Genomic DNA, 17,997 nt, shown 5'->3' on the forward strand with positions numbered 1-17,997 from the left:
TCTGGGTTTTTAATTGGTATTTTACAGGTTGTTTTATTTTTATTCCAATATTTTTGTGGGTTTTCTCCTATAATTCCTTCTCTTTTTTTTTTTTGCTTCTAATATAAGGTTTTTTAACCTATCTGCATTCCTTAATTGTTCTAAATAATCATGAATTATACTATCCTTTTGTGCTTCTACTTTGTTAATCTGATGAGAGGTTACATTATTATTTTTATTTGATGCATTTTCTATGTTTGTATAAACAATTGTTGTGGTTTTGGGATGAAAGCTGACTTGGTTATTTTGTGTTGTTATATTTCCTTATAAAGAATGTACAAATTTTAAACCTAAAACGAAATGATATAAACTTATAGTAGGTAGAAGATAAATTTGAGGTAACACTAAGGTTATACTGTTAATTATGATTGGTACATTTGAAATATACTTGGTTAGTATTAGTTTTTTTTTATTATATTGGAGTAATTCTACTGGTTGAACTAATGTTTTCTGATCTTCTTGAGGTACTAAGGTTTCAAATAAAATGTTTTTATTGACTTCAGTATCTAACATTGCGTCTACTTTTAATTCTATGGTTTTTAATTTAATTTTTGTTGGAAAAATGATAGATTTAACAAATTATGTGTGGTATTATTATCCACTACAATAACACTATTTTACTAAGTAGCATTTTTCATAGAAAAAATTGTTTATGAAAGTTCACTCTTTTTCTATAGGTAAATTGTTCTGGTGACAAAGTATATTAGTTGAGTACTTCCAATTGTTTAATCCATTGCAATAATATTTTTACCGACGGGTATTTGTTGTTGCAATTATCGTCGATAAATAATTATATATAAGCAACAAACAATTCATTTGTGCATTTGTGTACCCTCATGAGCTGTTTTAGAATCATCATAATACACATTATTCTTTCTACTTTTCTTCCATTTGTCCCTCAAGCAGAATTTGAGCTTTAAATTTAGGGTTACTTGTAGTATTTTTCTTATTGTTCTTTTCATTCTTCCAACTCTCTACCCTATTCTTCCATATTGGGTTCTCAGAATCATCATTTAGTTCTTCAAAATAAATAAATAAATTCAACAACTATTCTCGAGAAATGCTATCATGGGCAAAATTAATTATAAAGAGAAGAAAAAAATTAATGTCCACTATCGACTTAGCACTAACATTCTAGCATGGATTCCAATTCCTTTAAATCTTTGTTATAAATAAGCTAACTGTTCAACCAATGGCAATCTTTGTAGTCACGTATCTAGACCACTAATATTAAAAATATTATAAAGGAGTTCCTAAATCACTACTAATCTTTGGATAATCTTACAAAGTTTTTCAACTCTGTATGTCTATCTAAAAAAGTTGTAGAATGCAAGGGACTGTTGGTCCCATCTCTTTCTGAAGTCTTGAAATTTTTACAAGACTAAATATGAAATGAGGAAATTTATAAATTCAATATAAAAGTTCAAAGAAGAATTAATAATGGTGAAAAGAATTACCCTTTAAGATCTTCTTCAACACCAACTTCATTGAATTTTAGTATCTTTAGCACATAACTACAAGGTAAAGCATGTGATACACGTCAACAAATAAAAATAGAGCTACTACAATCTCAGAATATAAAATTTAAAAGAAGAGTAGAAAATAATCCTCTTGGTTTGACAATCTCAATAATTTCAAACTGAGGGTCAAGACTCTTCCCAATGCCATCCAGTATTGCAAAGATGATAAACTTACTACTATTGGCATAATGTTGTAAATAGGAATATACATATATATACTAAACTTGGAGAAATTACCTGAAAATGCTTTCACATTAAAGGTGAATGTAGTAGGACATCTATAGGGTTTATCCCCTGGAATGAGAATAAGATAGGTATCAATAATGAGCAAGTGAAAACATGAACATATTGAACAAAATATGAAGAAAATGGATTGAAGCAGAAAACATGACAACCAATTCGAAAATAAAACTTAAAAACATTAACCTCTTAACACATAGTCTTTAACATTGGCTCATTTAAATATCCAACACCAATTAGAATATTTGGCTTTCACATTGAATCTAGTAAGTTAACACTAATTAGATTATGTAGTGACAAAAACCCTTGGTAAGCTAGATTTCCTAATTCTTATGAAAAGGTCGTCTTTTGTCAAATTATTAATACTGAAATGGATCTAGAGTCAAAACATCTTCACAACTATAACCTTATAACAAAATTGAATCATACACCAACCGAATTACCAATTGCAACTGAATGTTGTTTCTTTTTCTCCATTTTTTTTTCCTTCTATGACGTTTTAAATCTAAGCTCTTCGATTGCCATCTTTCTTTCTTTCTTTTCCTTGTGCTGCAAGTCACTTTTCAAAACAACAAAATTTAGATATCCACAATCATAAAGTTTCTTTTATTTTCATCTCTTTTTTTTTTCTTTGTGCTATAAGCGCAAGATGCTCTTCAATATTGAAAAAGTTAGATATCTACGAAATTTTTTAACACAACATTATCAATCATAGTTTTGGTTGTTTTTCTTTATTTGGCTATTACCCAAGTTTTCCTTTTATACTTTAAAATTCACTATGCAACCCAAAATTGGTTCAACACAAACAACCTTTAAGTAAACCCTATGCACTTCTATTAAAAGAGATAAACCCATAATGTAGCCTTTATTAAGACAAAACACACCAACAATAATATTACTGATCATTATTAGTAGTCAATAACATGCCAGCCAACCTTGAGCCATATAATTCTCATATCAAAAACTAACTATTGTTGTTTTGATCCAAAACAAACAATTCACCCAATATAAAATCACCTATTAAGGAAGTACATTAAAGTTTGCTTAATAGTTGTTATATCTCTAATAGGTACAAGAACACCTATTTGGATCATTGCTTGAACCAAAAAAGCTTCCAAAAAACCCTAATTGGTGTTTGAACTGATATACTATATGAGATAGATATTTTTCACTTGTAATGGACAATCACCATATTATAAGTTTAAATCAAATGGACATTACTTTTCAAGCTACCATTTCTCCATAGGAACTGCAATCATAATTATCAAGCACCAACCCAACAAATTGAAGGAATTCTTTAGGGAAAGAAAGAAAGAAAGAAAAAAGAAAAAAAAAAAAAACCATGATAGTTTACATTGGCCAAAGCATTTAGATTTTTGGGACTAAATGCTTTGGTACAAGAACACCCATTTGGATCATTACTTGAACCAAGAATGCTTCTAAAACACCTTGATTGATGTTTGAACTAGTATACTATAGGAGATAGATAGTTTTCATTTGTAATGGGCAATCACCATATTGTGAGTTTAAATCAAATGGACATTACTTCTCATGCTACCATTTCTCCATAGGAACTATAATCATAATCACCAAGCATCAACCCAAAAAATTGAAGGAATTCTTCAGGGGAAAAAAAGAAAAAAAAGAAAAAAGATAGTTTACATTGGCCAAAGTATTTAGTTTTTCTAAACTAGGTGAAATATCATTTCTTAAGTCCAAAGTAACCTGTATGTTACCTAAAATTAAATACAATTTACTACTATATGGTTTATATAAGCTAGTGAGAATAGTTCAAAACCAAAAATGGAGCAAAAACATGTATGGTAATGTTAGGATAATTAATAACCATTTCTATATCTTTCAGATGTGTTGTACATGGTCATAACCATCTGCACACACATTATTGATTAAATCCATAGAAACAACAAAACATAACCCATAAATTTAGTTAATTATCAACCTTAGCACTTATTTGTGTCAAATTTGACCACATCAATTTCCTGAACATATCACAGATCACCTATCCCCTGATCTTCATCTTCTGTATCTCACTTCAATTTAAGCATGTGAAAATAAAGTGGAGTGCATCTTTTTTCATCTCTGAGCATTGTAGATTTTGTAAGATAATGTTATATTATCAAAATCATATAAGATTTTGTAGCCTACAAACTTAATCAAAAGCACATAAGATTTTTCAAATGACTGCACAAAAAGGAAAAGATAATGTGAAATTTCAGAAAATAAGTTTCTTGTCTAACCTTATTAGAAATCATAGCATCATCCGGTGCTAAATTTAGCATGGATGAGATGATATCAAGATTTCCCTTAATATATGCACAGATATAATAAATTCAAAAGTTTTCAATGAATTATTTAAATATGGCAAAAAAACAATGTACACCAAACTCATTTTTAGAAAGCAGGGCATTAGAATTTAACTATATAAGAGTAGAAATAGTTTCCTTGACATTTTCTATTAATGAAAAGAAAAATAAAAAGGAATAGTTAATTTTTGTTAAATTTGAAAGCCTTAACAAACAATGCATCTACTTAGGGAACTTACAAAAAAACTCAGAACATTGTTTGTATAGTATTGAAGCAGCACCAACAACCATTTTGAAAAATGGCTTGAGTTTGCTTTAATTTCCAAGGAGTGATTACAAATGCAAGAAACTCATCATCATATTATTCTAAATTCTAGTATTATATCCATCTATAAGCCCTAATATATATATTCCAAGTAAAGAATGACAAATCCAAGTTATTGTATTTATCAACATTGTGCTTGATTTTAATAGAGCCAATTTCCACAAGGATTGCTTCATAAAATTCTCTTGTTTTAAAAAGATCACCAAAGGGATAATGAAAATTTTCATGAAAAGCTTTTGCTGCAATCTCTCTGAGGTCTTCAGAGAAAAACTCTCTTTCAATAACCAAAAGAGGTTGATTAAAATCTTTTTGCCAATATTTTGATTTTACTGAAAGAGGTGTGGGGTTGGCAACCACCACAATTTGCCTGTTTGTAAAAGACGAGCTTGATGCTAATTCCTTTTGGGAGGTATTATCTTTAGTATCCTGCTTAAAGGTCTAAGACCCTAAAATAGTTGGATGTTGAGTAGTCTTGACTGGTTTAGAAGGATTCGAAGGATCATAATACAAGGACAACATTTTGTTAGGCATATGAACAGAAGAATGAAGCCTTGCTTCTTCTTCTAACTTAACTTGTTGACTCTAAAGCATTTTATGGGGAGAAGGTTCTTTACTGGTTTTAGAGGACTAGGTGTCTATGGTATCAAAGCCACGGGGAGGGAAGTCGGGTTTGTTTTAAATTTTTTATCTATCCTAGGAAAAGTAGCAGTGTGCCTGAGTGCGATCCCTACTAGGTTGACCCCATTGTTAGGCGTTTGTTAGGGCTATAAAAGGGTTGGGGTGATTACTCTCTAGGTTTGTTAATCTGCTATTAGGCTCTAGATTAAAACCTTAAAATGAGTTCGATTTTCAAAACTATGTTTAGGAAATCCACAGATTCTCAAGATGTTGTAGTAAACAATGAAGAGATCAATTATCTTAAGATCCAAAATGACTTAGATGATTGGAAGTTACCCAAGGTGTCTAATCAGGAAATTTATAAGAAATGAACCTTTAAGTTCTTTACAGACTACACCATTAAGACCCTTGAACAGTCCGTAAGCTTAGAACAAGACGATCAATTGATAAGACTCTTGGATGATAAATCCATGGAGAGTCATAAGCGTGACTACAACTTCATACACTTTGGTATGATTCAAGTTGCAGCTAAGCCTTTGACAAGACTAGGTCTAAACACCTCTATTGTCATGTGTTTAAGGGATAATAGACATCTTGATTATCAAGATTCTATTATTAGAGTTGTCCAAGCAAGATTGAATAATGGTCATGTTTATTTCCAGTGTTTCTCTAACTTCACAGTTAGATTAAGAGATGCTGACATCTTAGATTCGATTGTCTTCCATGTTAAAACCCATGGATTTAAGTTTAAGGAAGGAAATAGTCCTGTTTCCATCATCACCAGATTTGCCTATAAGAGTATGACTACAAACGTTGGATTTAGAGCACTGTGCATCAGTCCCAAGGGTGAGACTACTCTCTTCCACTCTGATATGCTAAACAAGTCAAATTTCATAATCCCCAAGAAAATTAAGTGGAATGAGGTTGAGTTTCCAGAAACCTGGCATTTTGCTAATGCTGTCCTAGCCATAGAGCAAAGATCTGAAAGGATTGAACAAATTGTTCAATATCCTAATGGAAGAGAAGATCTGATTTTCTCCAACTCTTTCCGTCATTCTAGCAACCCTAGAATTTAAGATTATGAACCCTCTAGAGCTTCAAGCTCATCCATCCCAGTAAGAACCACTAAAATAGAAGAAGGTTCTAGTTTAGCAAATCCTAAGAATATTAAGCTAACAGGTGTTAGAAGTCACACCAACTTGGCCCGACCCTTTTACATGGAGGAAAAATAGTCTACTCAAGAGTCGCATCAAGATGAATCTCCTGATATGTCTCCTATTTATTCTCAGATAATTAACACTATAAGCATAGATGATGAGGAATTTGAGATCAACAAGGATCTCTTAAGGAAAGACTTCTATTCTGAAGTCAATAAGGAAATGATAGATTGGTTCTTTAGCAAGGTCCCTAAGGACATTAGGACCCTCTACCAAGAAGAATTCTATACATACTTAAGATAAGAAAAGAAGAACATTAAGTATTGGATCTGGTTTGACCTCTTCAAACAAGAGGAATACCCAGATTACCCTGGTAAGCATGTCAATAACACATCCACTAAAACTAAGATATGGAAAACTAGTGACGAGACTGTCATAGAATCCATCCACCCTCCAAAAGCTAAGATAGAAAAGAACATTAATGGCACCATTGTAAGATCTTCACTTTTTAAGACTAAGCCAGAGGATAAAGGAACTGTTAGTGCTGTAGATGTCAGAAGAATCATGGAACAGAACAACTACACTAACATGTTTCTTAAAACTATAGGTGATCAACTCAACAGGGTTGAGAAGATCATTGAAACCCAAGATCACATTAAGACTTCGTTTGTTAAGAAATACAATAAGCCTTTATTTAAGCCTTTTGAATTATCTAAGAAATTCCAGGAAAATCCCCATATTGATCAATCTCTTATTGATAGTATAAGCCAAAAGGTCAAGGATAGTCTTATTGTCCTAGAGACACTTCAGCCTTCTCACAGAAGAATCAATATGGTAAAGAAAGATATTAGTTCTGAAGCAGAGGCTAATGAACTAATTAAGATCTTTAAGGAACCTCCTAACCAGACTGTTATGAGGATCATCCACAACTAAGAAGCCCCTAAGACAAGGAATTATTACCCTAAACCAAATTTTCCTGATATGCAGTATGAGGAAAGAAACCAATATACTCAAGCTTCCTACACTAGTGGTACTATCTATGAATGGAACATAGATGTTATGACTGAGTATAACATACTCACTAAGCTTCAAGAAATGACCATAATAAGTACAACCTATAAGTTAAACAATAGATTTTCAGACCATGCTGTAGCTTAAACAATTGTTGTTGGGTTTACAGGTCAGCTTAAGGGATGGTGGGATAACTATCTCACTTTTGAGGATAAAAATGGTATCCTAAAAGCCTATAAGATTAATGAGGAAAATGAAGTGGTTAAGGACGAAGAATGACAAGATATAGAGGATGCAATGGCTACTCTAATCTATTCAATTTCAAAACACTTCATTGGAGATTCTGCAAAGATTAAGAATAAAACTGCAGATCTCTTAACCAACCTTAAGTGTCCCAAGCTTCATGACTTCAGATGGTATAGATAAGTTTTCTTAACCAAAGTCATGTTAAGATCATATTCTAATCAGTCTTTTTGGAAAGAAAAATTCATCTCTGGACTACCTAGACTTTTCTTTGAGAGAATTAGGATTAAGATAAGGGAACAGTTTAATGGACAAATCCCTTATGATAAGCTTACTTATAGAGAAATCATAAGCATTATCACTAAAGAAGGAATTAAATTGTGCAATGACTTTAAGCTTAAGCAACAAATGAAAAATGAACAGAGGATCTACAAGAATGAATTTGGCTCATTCTATAGCCAATTTGGATTCAACCAAAAAGAAACCAAACCTCCCTCTAAGCAACGTAAGAAACAAGTAAGCAGAAAGCCTAGTAAGGAAAAGTTCTATCACACCAAAAGAGGTACTCATGACAATTATAGAATGAATGAAACTAAGCGTTCAAGGCACATCCAAAGAAGAATGAACAAGGAAGCCCAGAAAAAACTAGAACCCCTTCCACAATCTAAGCCAATTTGCTTTAAGTGTGGTAAGGTAGGCCACTATAAAAAAGATTGTAGGGTTAGACAAAAAATTAATAACTTAAATGTCTCAAAAGACTTAAAAGATATGATTTATGAAGTAATGTTAAACACCTCAAAATCTGGATCAAGGACCGATTCTGATAATGAAGATGATATTAATCAACTAGATAGTAGTGGTGAGATCTGAAGCCAAACTTCTAGTGACCAAGAAGAATGCATTAAGGGTAATTGTGATTGCCAGCCTAAGACTATAAATGTCATAAGCCAAGATCAAGAACTTGTCCTAGATGTTTTAAGGAAAGTTGAAGATGAAAAAACTAAGCAAGATCTTTGTGAAGTTTTTAAGAAATCTGTCGGTAAGCAAGAAGTTAAGAAGACAGTAAATCCTTATAACTTAAATGAAATCTTAACAAGATTTAACCAACAGTCTACCAAAGACGTAACCATTAAGGATCTTCAAGAAGAAGTTAGACAGTATAAGAAGGAAATTAAGGATTTAAGACAATTCACAAGCTTAGGTTTGACAGATCTCCAAGGGCAAATCAATAGGATTGTTGTAGGAAATCTTGTTGATAACCAAGAAAATCTTGAAGAGGTTCCAGAATCTTCACAAGCTAATGATGAAGAAGCAAATGCATATTTGAATACTGTTAGTAGGGTTATTTTCTAGAGGTGAGAAGTCTCCCTTACTAAAGTAATCAAGAATAAATTTGATATTGATATTGTTGCTTTGATTGATTCAGGCGTAGCTTCGAATTGCCTATAAGAAGGTCTTGTATCTATTAAGTTTTGTGAAAAAACCAAAGAATCTCTATTTGGAGCTAATGGTAAAAGACTTGCAATTAAGTATAAGCTATCAAATGCTCACATTTGTAACCAGGACATTTGCATTAAGCAAACCTTCATTTTAGTTAAGGATCTTAAGGAGAAAGCTCTCCTTGGAGTCCCCTTTTTAAGTTCTATCTATTCTATGTGGGTAGACAACCAAGGAATAAGAACTAAGCTCTTAGAAAAGGAAATTCTTTTTGAATTTGCCAACCCACCTGATGAGAGAAGTATAAACACCTTGAGGGATTAGGTAATTCAAGTTAAGGAAAACCAAGTTAATATCTTAAAGTAGGAGATTAATCTTGTAAGAATAGAAGATCAGTTGCAAGTTAAGAAAACTCAAGATGCCATAGAAAAATTTAAGAATAAAATTGTTAGAAATATTTGCTCTAACCTTCCTAATGCTTTTTGGCATAGGAAACATCATGAGGTAGAATTACCTTATGAACCATACTTTAGTGAGAAGAATATTCCCATTAAAACTAGACCTATCGGGATGAATAAAGAATTATTAAGCTATTGTGAAAAAGAGATCCAGGATCTTCTCGACAAGAGATTGATAAGGAAATCTAAGTCCTCTTGGAGTTGTTCAGCCTTCTATGTCCACAAACAAGTTGAACTAGAAATACCTAAACTTGTCGTCAACTACAAGCCTCTTATTGATGCATTAAGATGGATTAGAAATCCTATTCCTAATAAGATCAACTTTTTGGTACCACTTGGACATTATGAATGGAGCATAATGCCTCAGCTTTCTATTTTCATCATTATTGGGGTTTTGTTTATCAAAACTATCAAGCCCATTGTCGAGGCTCTTCCTAGCTTAGCCTTAGATGATCTAAAAGCCTTTAAGATTGATAGGGTTGACACTCCTGACATAGAGATTCTTAAGCAAAGTAATGGTAACCATGAAATATTGGTTAGACATACTACCCAACACATTTATAGCATCATTAAAAAAGAAATTTTAAGTATTATTTTATGTATTTCAAAATTTCAAAATGACCTTTTGAATCAAGAGTTTTTATAGGGAGTTGATTGCAAATCTTTAAAATCAGTTTTACAAAAGGATGTTAAGAATATAGCTTCTAAGCATAATTTTGCTAGAAGACAAGCTATTTTAAGCAATTTTGGTTTTCAAATTAAGTTTATTAAAGGAGAAGACTCAATTCCTTATAACTTAACTCATGAATTTTGTAGGGTTTATGAGACCATGGCTCTTAAAAAGAATACCCAAGCTCCTAAACCATCAGAATCCCACTCCTCTAAAACCAATAAAAAACCTTCTCACCATAAAATGCTTTGGAGTCAACAAGTTGAGTTAGAAGAAGAAGCAAGGCTTCATTCTTCTGTTCATATGCCTAACAAAATGTTGTCCTTGTATTATGATCCTTCTAAACCAGTCAAGACTACTCAGCATCCAACTATTTCAAGGTCTCAAACCTTTAAGCAGGTTACTAAAGCTAATACCTCCCAAAAGGAATTAGTATCAAGCTCGTCTTTTACAAACAAGCAAATTGTGGTGGCTGCCAACCCCACACCTCTTTCAGCAAAATCAAAATATTGGCAAAAATATTTTAATCAACCTCTTTTGGTTATTGAAAGAGGTTTTTCTCTGAAGACCCTAGAGAGATTGCAGCAAAAGCTTTTCATGAAAATTTTCATTATCCCTTTGGTGATATTTTAAAAACAAGAGAATTTTATGAAGTAATCCTTGTGGAAACTGGCTCTGTTAAAATCAAACACAATGCTGATAAATACAGTGACTTGGATTTGACATTCTTTACTTGCCATATTTATAAAATTCTTACAATTAAGCAATGGGTCGGGAATCCCAATTTTTCAAGAGAATTCTCTAAGCCTTCAAAACCAAGATTCTTTAACTATTGGGACTATCAGAGAACATGGTTCAATGCTTTTCTGATCTAGAACAGGGACTTCCATCATTCATGGATGTTCTATTTTCCATCTAAGCATCAGATTCCTTCTTTCCCATTTTGGTTCCACAATTGGTGGACTTATTTTGGTCCGATGTTAAAATTCTTTCAAAACCCATCTTGGATGTATTTGAGTTATTCAATAGCTCTTTTGTTATCCCTAGAACTTTTAGCGTTTCCCCATTTTTTATTTTTCTTCAGTGAATTTGGTCTTGCCTGGATAGTCCAATGGGACTATGTCATTATTACAGACGAATCAACAACCTTTCTAGCCCTGGGAAGGACTTTTAAGACTAAATGGTGGGATGCTTTGAAAAATAAGGCCTCACTACAAGCTGTAAATCAATATTTTCTTAAGCATCCTACACAAGCTTCCTCTTCTAATGATATGTCACAGTTTCTTCTTAAAAAACAGCAGCTCCAAACCATGCTAGCAGCAGCAAACACCCCTCAAGAATTTCAGAAAATTCTTAGCAAAAGCAGCTCAAGCTTTTCCCAAGAAGGCTCTTATGCTGAATTGAATGATTCTACATCAAATTACCTTCTTGATAACGAAGACGACTATGAAGGTATCCTTCCTCCCATAAAGAAATCAAAATAAGCTCTTCAATCGTACATCACCTCTTATGACTCTCCACTGACAAAAATATTCTCCACCAACAAGCTTTAAGTAGTCAGCACCGAAAGTAATTTTGTCTAACAAGCATGTGATTCTACTAACCGGGCATACCAGCTTTCCACCGAAAGCAAGTTTTACCAACAAGTCAAGATTGCTACAGTAAAAAATCAATTTTACTATTCACTATTCACTCACGGATGGCTACTATTTTCAACTGGAGTCAAAAGTTGAATAATGTCTTATCTTCCACTATGTACTATTTTTTATTCCTTTTTTCGGCTATTTAAGGAGGCCTAGTCCTTAGTTGTAAACACAATAAAATTTTCTCTCTTCCTCCCATCTTAAGCTCTCCTTTCTTTCTTCTTTCTCTCTCATTATGTAAGCCTTCAAGCCCAAAGCTTTCTTCGAAGCTTTCCTCCTTTTTCCCATTGTAAGATATTTCGTCTCTATTTCTCCTAATATGTATGTTTTTTAAGTTATGTAATATAAAGTTTTATATTCCTTTTCTTTAAATTTCTTTATTAAATATTATGTGTACTTTCCGATTTCTCTTATCTTGTTTTGAATTTTAGCATAATTCTTGTTTTCATTGCATATTACCTCATCTTGGGTGTCTATGGTATATATATATATATATGTCCTAGAGATCTGCATATGTTCAAAATCACATTTTTTTAGCAAATATATGTCTTATCCAAAATATTGAAATCCATTTAAGTTAACACTGTTTTTGCTTTTGATTATTATGAACATTACATATTTGGCCTTGGAGGGTTTATCAGGAAGTGTGCAAAATAACAAAAAAGAAATAGCAATATGAGTAATTTTTTGCCTACAAATGAGACAATGCAATAGTAGCTTAGTAAGGTAGGTCAGTGTGTCAAAATGGGTGTCAAACTTAAATAACACAAACTACTGACACGAGATTTACCAACTTAGAGAATTAATATTTTTGATATACAACCTACATAAACAAATTTCTAATTGATCAAACAAAACAAAGTAGTATAGAAACATTGATTTTGTGCCACTATTCTTAAAATTTGAATGGATGGGTCAATAGAAACAACTTTTAACCAAAATTTTTAGGTAGACAATTAGTAGTTATTTTAAGTCAAATATAAAAAATATAGGAAGAGGAAACAAATATAAAAAAATAATAATAATATGCAAACCTTTTTTCATTACATTATCGCTTCATCACCTACATTAACATAAAAAAGAAAACCCATTTTGCTATTGTATAATGCTTGAAAGGACATTTACATATGATATCACCCCAAAATGCAAATATAAACACAACCATCCTATGTCAATCTTCTCCTAACAAAGGTTTTATTATTTTATTATGAATACTACTATTTTAGCATGAAAAGTAGTCATTGATAAGCCAAATTCATAAGACAAAAAGAACTGAACAAATGAAGATTTTGTGAACTCATTTGCACTTTCCCCACATTTCAATGAGAATTTAAAGCAAACTTCTACAAAAAAAAAAAAAAAAAAAAAAAAAAAAAAAAAAAAAAAACTTAATAATGCTTAATAAGAAGGTGGGTCAGGCAAAAATGAATTATCTAACATTTGGAACCTTCTCAAGATTCTCCTTAGCTATTTTATTAGCTTATGTTACCAGAGCCCTTTTTGCTTCCATAAGAAAAGCCTTCATTGTGTTTAGACTCAAATATCATCATAATGAATTTGGCATATGTATTTTCCTTGCCTCATTAACCTAGTGTGAATAGTTGCAATAAATATATTAAGCTCCTTACTGACAACCAAATGAAACTTACTGTCATAAGTGCCAAAACTTTTAACAACTAAATCAAGTTGTTAATTCTTCAAATAGGTCTTAAGGTGGTATATTCACTAAAAAGAAAGATAGATAGAGACAGATAAATAGAAAGGGAGAGAAGGTCAACATTCGAGAGCACCACTAGATTCCAAACCTTTGGCCAGTTCATGATTTAGCTAGATCTTGATATATTAATATAACATGGGAGACTTTCCTAACACTAATAAATTTAAGCCACCAAGACCATTATTATTACATTGTTGCTTCATGCAGACATGCTTAGTAATGATTGTAAGTTCAAATAAAGCTAGAAGATTCTCAGTTGCTTTGGTCAACCATTTTCTGTTATAGGAAAAGTCAGCTCCCCTTATCTTACTCTCCCAACCCATTGAGAAGCTCTAGAATCTTGAAGTCCCCCCAAGAAACTACTAACATTTCTAGGATTTTTTTTTTTAAGCTACATAAGCTAATTTATTAATTATTCAAGTTCACAACTCTATCCAATTTGCCATCAATTTAAGCATGAATTAGACATTTTTTGTAAGGGTCTTTTTAAGGTTTAGATAAAGAAGAAAAGTCCAATAACATACAACTCTATTATGTTGGTTCTTATTGAAGAATAAAAAGGTTTGTTGTTAATAAATTCCATTATTCCTTATTAAGCTTGGTTCAGGACAATTGTGATGCAACATCTCTCATCCTTCATCTCTTCTTGCAAAAATAGTGACTTTTTAGAAAGCCTTCAAGTAGCCACTAATAAGCATTTTAGAATCTAGTCCACTGATTATAATGTACTCCTATCAAGAGAATCCAATCACCAGTCCTTGATTAGTCAATATAGGCAGAGGCTATTTCTAGATTTCTTAGGACTTCACCCTCCTTATGTTAAATGAGAGGTTTTTCTCATGTTCAATTTTCATCTTCTTTCGAGTTCTCACTACTAACCATCCTCTTTTGAGTTCTCATTACTATCCTACTAGGTAATCTTCAAGTTTCAATAGTTTGTTAGATCTCTTTTGTTTATGTTCTTATTCTCAGCTAATACAAAGGATTCATCATAATAGGATTAGCAATGTATTTACAAATCTCTTTAAGAAAATTCATCTTAGATAAAATCAAATGATTGAGAATTTTGGAGATAATAACAAAAAATATAAGAAAAAAAATGAACAATTCTTGAAAATATTGGACAAAAATAAAAAATATTGAAAAACTGCAAAGAACATGCATGGTAGCAAGAACTTTCTATGATATAGATGGATCCATGGAGCCATCCATAGGTTGGTTATCTGGTGTAGGTAGTATGTGTACCCTGTAGTTCAAAATCTCTAGTACCAAGTTCAATATCAAGATCATCCATTGAATAGCTTATATACTTGTCGAAGGATGTCCTCTAGCCAAATGTCATGGTGGAAGGTAGTGGCTGCATATCTAAAATCCAACATTTTGTTTGGTGGCTTAGAAACTACAGAAAATAAAGAAAAAAAAAAAGCTTTAGTGTTGAATGTCCACACACCATGAGAATACCTCACCAACCAAGGCAACTCAATAGAGGGTTTTGATTTCTCTAGATCCTAAAAATCACCCAAAACCCAAATCTTCAAATTCTTTCCATTTTTTCGTATTTTCTCAGCAACCAAAAAGAGTTACTTCAAATAAGACCAAACTTGAAAAACCAACACACTAACTTGGATCTATAAATGCACTATGTTTGATTGCTAAGAAGCCCAAGGAAAACTAAAAGTAATTAAAAGTAATTGAGCAACCTAAAAACTCATGAAGCTACACAAAGAAAAAAAATCAGTCATTTCAATTTCTTTTTTTCCTAAGAAAGTGATATCTAATCTCAATGTGCTTACTCCTAGAGTGTTGCATGAGATTGTTTGAAATGCTTATGGCACTTGTGTTATCACATTTAATAGGAACATGCTCAAATGATAAACCAAAATCACTAAGTATTTATTTCATTCGAAGGATTTGTACACAACATAAGCCAATCATTATGTATTTGGCTTACTCCATTGACAAAGTTATCGAGTTTTGGATATTTTGCATTGGTTTGGATGTATACTTTTCTTGTCTTATTTTTTTTTATCACCTTTCCTTTATATATGGATATTATGTTTTCTCCTTGTGCTTTCTTCTTCTATCATTTCTCTTTATCTATTTTGTGACAAAAAAGGAGAGACATGAGGGTTGATTATTGATTCATTTTTTTCATTGTTTCTATTGGATATGACATGGATTGATATATGTTAGCATGCATGAGTTACATCAAAATCTTAATGATTTTGATTATTATTTTTTTCCATTATCTTAGTTTGATTCACCTACTTATATTCTTTTTCTATGCACTGTTTTACCTTGGGTATTTGTGTTTTAGTGTGTGTAGGTTATGGGTATTGGGATTTTGCTACATTTGAAATGTTTCACACCACTCTTTGCATGTTATAGGATGATTAGGTTTAGACAAGTATTCTATGTATTATGTAAACTCCATGTGAGAGTTGGGGGGAAGGGAGATGGGGTTTATGTAATTTTTGTTTTGTCACAACATTACCAAAAAGGGAAATTGTCAGGACATTTTTATGTATTAGCAATTTTGTTTCTTTTCATTTTGACTTAGAAACCTTTTTAGATAATGACTTACTCTCCATTAAAGATTCGATGTTGTTGTTCATTCAATCAGATTGTCAAAGATAAGTTTGAAAGGGTTTGTCAAAAGCAAGTTAGTTTTTTGTCTAATAAGGTAAGGGTTAGAATGGAAGTTTTAATTGAGTTAAAATGTTTTAATTAATTTGGAAATGAATTTTAAATTGAGGATTTAAAAAGAGAATTTTTCCGAATCTTTTAAGGAATTTGAAAAAGAAATTAAATTAAGAATTTTAAAAGAATTTTTTTTCTAAATCTTTTTTAATTTAAAATATGAAACCTTTCCAAATATTTTTATTCTAATTTTTTTTAAAAAAATATGATTTCTAAATTGATTCCAAGTCCACTAGGTTTTCTTCTATATATACCATACCTAAATGTGTTTTAGGGTGGATGCTTCCATGAGAGAAAACCCGAACTTGCCCTATAATTCCCTAAACTCTTAGGTATCAAATATACGATCTTAGACGTGGATTATGATGTAGGTACAAGAGAGTAAGTCTTTAAAATAAAGTGGTTAAATAAATCTATATATTTTGATCTCAAATAATGGATTTTAGATTAGAGATCTTATATCTCGTGTTTTTTTTATTTATCTTTATGGTTAGTGTGAAGGCTTTTTATGTAAAAATCTTTATCTCTTATGTGCTTGATTGTTCATCGATTATTCATAAGTTTGATTGTGTTAAAAAGGTCTAATTCTCACTCACAGGTTTAATTTGGGTTAAGTTTTTCAATTCTTGTATTATAACCTTTAAAAATCACCTATTCACCCCCTTCATATGTTACCCTATTGGATTTGAGGTTATTTATTGCTACTAAGAAAAAATTTTACTTTTTATTGCAAGAATGGTGCAATAGAAATCAAATTGATATGAATTTTTATTGATTTGTGGAATATTCACAACAAGGATAATAAAAAGTTATTTATGTAATTTTATATATTTATATGTTATTTTAATTATAATTTTAAAATATCTAAAAATGTTAATTTTAATTTTTTTTTTAACAAACTGATTTTTTTAATAATGAATATATATAAAAGAAAAACTTTCAAATTTAATTTAAATTATTCCATAGAAATTCAAATTTTGATTATAAATGCATGTTTAAAGAATTAGAAACTCATTTTAAATAGTCATAAATCATTCTAATTATTAAAAATTAGAGACAATTATATTTAGGGCAGATAAAACTAATAATGGGAATAAGGTTCATTTAACATTTATAATTGAGTTAAAAGATATAATTTTCTCATAATACCAAAAATACCCGAAGGACATGCAAATGGTATAAAATACCATGGGCCTTACTAGTTTTTTTTTTTCCTTTAGGCTTTTAATTATCTAGTGATTTATTTTTTAAAATATTTTTTTTAAGTGATGAAAATAAATAAATTAATCCCACGTAAAGTAAAATTTTGAAAAGTTTATTTCATTATATAATTTAAAATTATTTTTCAAAATACAATTTAAAATGAAAATATTAAAATTATTTTTCAAATGATTTCAACATTATTTTTTATTTCATAAAATATTAAAATTCTAAAGTATATGCAAAAAATCTAAAAAAAAAAATATTAATCTCTTTCAAATATATGAAAATTGCATTTTAAAAATATTATTATTAATATTAAATTTTAATGAAAGTTTTATTAATTACTTTCAATAACGGTACTAAATGTTATATTATTATTAATATAATAAAATAGGAAAATAAAAAATAAAACTACAAATAAATTTAAATTATAGAAAATATTTGTTTTTACTTAAAATTTAACTTATTCAATTACAAAATATAAATATTAAATTAAATTAAAAAAATTAAAAGTTAAAAAGATACATCTAAAAGTTTATAAATAAGTCTATTTTGCTTTCTTTTTTCATTTTTATTTAAAAAAAAAAGAGAAATAGAAAAATATTAAAATATTTTTAAAAAATAAATTAGAGAGATGAAATAAATGTGACACATGTAAATCAAAACGGGAGAGTCAAGGTGCGAGAGTAAAG

This window comes from Vitis riparia, chromosome 12, assembly GCF_004353265.1.
Source record: "Vitis riparia cultivar Riparia Gloire de Montpellier isolate 1030 chromosome 12, EGFV_Vit.rip_1.0, whole genome shotgun sequence".
In the NCBI taxonomy this organism is placed as follows: domain Eukaryota; kingdom Viridiplantae; phylum Streptophyta; class Magnoliopsida; order Vitales; family Vitaceae; genus Vitis; species Vitis riparia.